The sequence below is a fragment of the Sinocyclocheilus grahami genome, unplaced genomic scaffold, assembly GCF_001515645.1.
Source record: "Sinocyclocheilus grahami isolate Dianchi unplaced genomic scaffold, SAMN03320097.WGS_v1.1 scaffold307.1, whole genome shotgun sequence".
NCBI lineage: Eukaryota > Metazoa > Chordata > Actinopteri > Cypriniformes > Cyprinidae > Sinocyclocheilus > Sinocyclocheilus grahami.
The window spans coordinates 1,399,211-1,403,019 of record NW_015505486.1 but is presented as its reverse complement, the minus strand read 5'-3'; positions in this window follow the sequence as shown (position 1 = coordinate 1,403,019).

The window sequence follows — 3,809 nt, the reverse complement described above, 5'->3', positions numbered from 1 at the left end:
GTTATGATTTACCAAACAATTTCTTATGTGGCTTTCCGGAAATTTGCACCTGTTCCTCACGCAAAATAATCACATGACTGCTGAAGTCTTGGAATATAGTGTACAAGTCCTAACATTTACGTTGTTTGGAAATTAAAATATGAATTCCTGTCCGTTGGTTTTCTCAGAGGAAATGACACACTCCGTTTTAATCCCTGTAAACTCACCACTTCTACACAGCAGCACTGGACGAGAACAGTGAGAAATACATTCAATTAGGCTATACTCTGGAGTGTGATACCTAGAGGCCCATTTCACTGCTTCAACACGCTTCTGCTGCTCCAGCGCGCCTCCATAAGGGAGTGTGTGGACCTGCAGCTTCGCCTGTTTGCCTCCAACACATTTCAATTCAAGGACCCGAGAAAACACACACACACACACACACACACACACACACAGAGAGAGAGAGACTTATCCCAAACACCTGCCTCAAGTACAAAACTGCATCCAGAGAGAACTAAAAACATGTGGAAGTTAGTACTAGCTGATCCTAACCCAGCTAACCTGAGTCTCTTTCATAATGTAATCTCTCCGCGCCTCCTACAGGGCCCGAATTCCACAGAATTACACGCTCCAAACACAAAAGAGATTGTTGTTCGGCTTTGTGATTTCAAAATAAGGATCACAAGAGATCAATCAACGAGCTAAACACTGAAAATAGCCAATGAACACTGAAGCGATTGTCAGCGGTTGTGATTGTTGAGCATGTGTCGCTGTGGAGGAAGACGGAGCAGCACGTACACGCTTACCACCGCTTCAATACGTGGACTAGAACGACAGCTAATTATTCACTCTCACAATGAAGATTTTCATTCTCAGTATTTCTCAGTACAAATATCTATACATTCTTGAATCAAGATGCATTCACTTCAGACGCAAAATGACTTCAAGATATTAAATCATGTTCTAAAAGATATATCAAAATTGAGTTTGTGCTTAAAATAAGAAAAAACTATTCTGCCAATGGGATCAGAAATATAGCTACTTAATTTAAAAGGAAAAAAATACTATTCTTTTCAGAATTATCACTTTTGATCCCTTTGTAAAAAAAAAACAAGATGTATATTTTGTTTCTAAGTAAATGTAACTTTGTTTGAGAATGTTTTCGGTATTTTACTGGAAAATATGACAACAATACTGAGTAGGAAAATAATTTGTTGCAGTGCAGTTAGCAGGGAATTCAGTTGTTCAATAAATCATTGTTATGAAATTTTGAATTGTGGAAAGCAGCTTTCTTGACTCATGAGAGAAAACTGCTACAGTGACCAAAAAAACTTGGCAATTCACTGTAAAACATTTCCAGTTAATTCAATTAAAAAGAGAAAGTTCAGTTGCTGCCTTAAGTTTTTTGGCTGTATAAGTCAATAAAAAATTTTTCCCCCCTTCTTGAGTATAGGTGAATCTTGTATAAAAAGTTAAAATAATGGAAAAACAAGTTGCCATGATTTATTGATCATATGATTTTTTTTTTAAACAGTGTATCACAGTACTTTATTAAAACTATATTATGCTTTCAGTTTCACATAAACTATATGTAGTGACCTAGAAAAACTAAAAATGTCCAAACACCAAGGCATTATTGTAAAACCAAGTCCAAAAAGCCTTGGCAATAACACAATACTTTTTCATGTGAAAACCTCATGTATCCATGACACATATATGTGAACTACATGTATTGACCTGAAATATTAAACAATTCACACAACAACAACAACAACAACAACAACAAAACATAGTATTGCCATCATATCACGTCTAAAACAAAACAAAAAAACGTAATAGCATGACTCTTTTTTGCAAGTAAAAATAATTTGATTTATATCTGACAGATTTACTTTAAGTACATTTATTGATGTACAATACTGAAATCAGGTTTAAATGGAAAAGAATGGTTCAAATATATACAGTGTATAAAAACAAGCTATTACCACGATATTGTACAAAAAACTACACCATAGCACTATTTTGTCAGTGAAAAATAAACATAACCTCATCTACAGAGACAGAGACTAACTAAATTTGGTGACCTAGAATACTGAAAAAGTTCGGCCAAATAGCCGAGAAGCTTGTTAGCAAAACAGCGGCGCGAGATAATCAGCTTGTGGCTGATCCCTCGCTGACCTCTGTGTCAGGGGTCAGAAACAGGGCCGTGGGCTAGAGGAGGATCTAGATTAGTCACAGGACAAAATAGCTCTCAGAGCACCACGAGATGATCTACAGGGGTCTGGAACCAGCTTTTGGAGCCGAGATATGCAATATAGTACATATTTGCTATATATAGGCAAGTAAACTAGGATGTACTATAAATCCAACTTTATAGAGCTGTATGATATAGTTTCAATTTTGCAACAATATATGAGCAATATCACTCTCGTACACAGCATGGCTGTGCTTAGGCCGGAGGCACGAGGCCGCAGGTAATCACAGCCGCTGATATAGAGCCGGTATCGCTCGAGTACGAGAGTGATATTGCGTTTATACAACAGTTCGACGGAACATGTGTGTAATTAAACAAGAAACAACGGAGTGCCTAATAAAACCCTCTTTTGTGCGGAACTACTTCCTTCCGCTACGGATTCAAAGCTCAAGTTGACAGTTAAACATACGTCACTTTTAGAACTCATATCAAGGGCATGTGCTGCTTCAGTTATTAGTGAGAAATAATGAGGTTATTAGTGAGAAATAATGAGGTTATTAGTGAGAAATAAGGAGCTTATTAGTGAGAAATAATGAGGTTATAAGAGAGAAACAATGCGGCAAGACGTGTATCCGAATGAGAGAGAGAGAGACCGCGAAGATAGACGTTTCTTCTTATATATTAACTAACTATGATTATTAACTACGATTAGCTCAGTGAATAATAAAAAAAAAAACAAAGACCCGGCTAGAACAAGCGGAGTGATACAAAATTGTGAAAGGGCGTTCCTGTAGCGATACCAGTACAATATCTCACGGTTCTCAACCAATCAGATTTGAGAACCAGAACGAACTGTTGTATAAAATATAACGTATAAACTGAGCGTTTGAATTTGGAATTTTTTAATACAGGAATAACTGAATTTGCTATAATATGAATAACTCTATACAGCTGTGCAATAATATAGATTAAATCTGGAAATTATATAAACAATTATAGAGCCGAGATTTTTGCTTACTTGAGTATTCTGTAAGTATACTAACGGGCAGTCTTCAGTCTCACTAATCTATTATCTGTTCTAGAGAAGATAGTTTTGGCAAAATCTCATGTTCATGTAAATTCAATGCTTAAATCAGAGCGCTGCCTTTGTATTTTTGACTGAATTGCCTAGACACTTTTATGATGGCGGCTGTTGTTGTTGTTTATTAAATATTATTATTCAATAAATAATATTTGATATAAACAATATTTTCCCTCTGTCTGTGTCAAAAAACGAGCGGGAGGGCTAAAGTTATCACGCACTAATATTACGTCTGCTTGTACTTACTGCTTACTCTTTTCTTGTTATCAGAAAATAATACTTCTGATTCGGCCCCTCAAAGTTTAAATCCCGTATGATAAGCGCGCGTCCTTGTATGTCTCACAATGGTTACGCATGTATTAGGTCAGTAGGCGAAGAGTAGGTGGTCTTTTGTGGCTGCTCGAACACATTTGACCACATCAGCGTCTACACCACGAAAGCAATCCGTTTGAATGCAAGCTCAAAACGTTTCACACCCCGTTTACAGCTGTATTTAGCGTTGTCCACTTGTTTCAACAACAGCTTGACGCAGCGAACAAATTCACTGAGCAG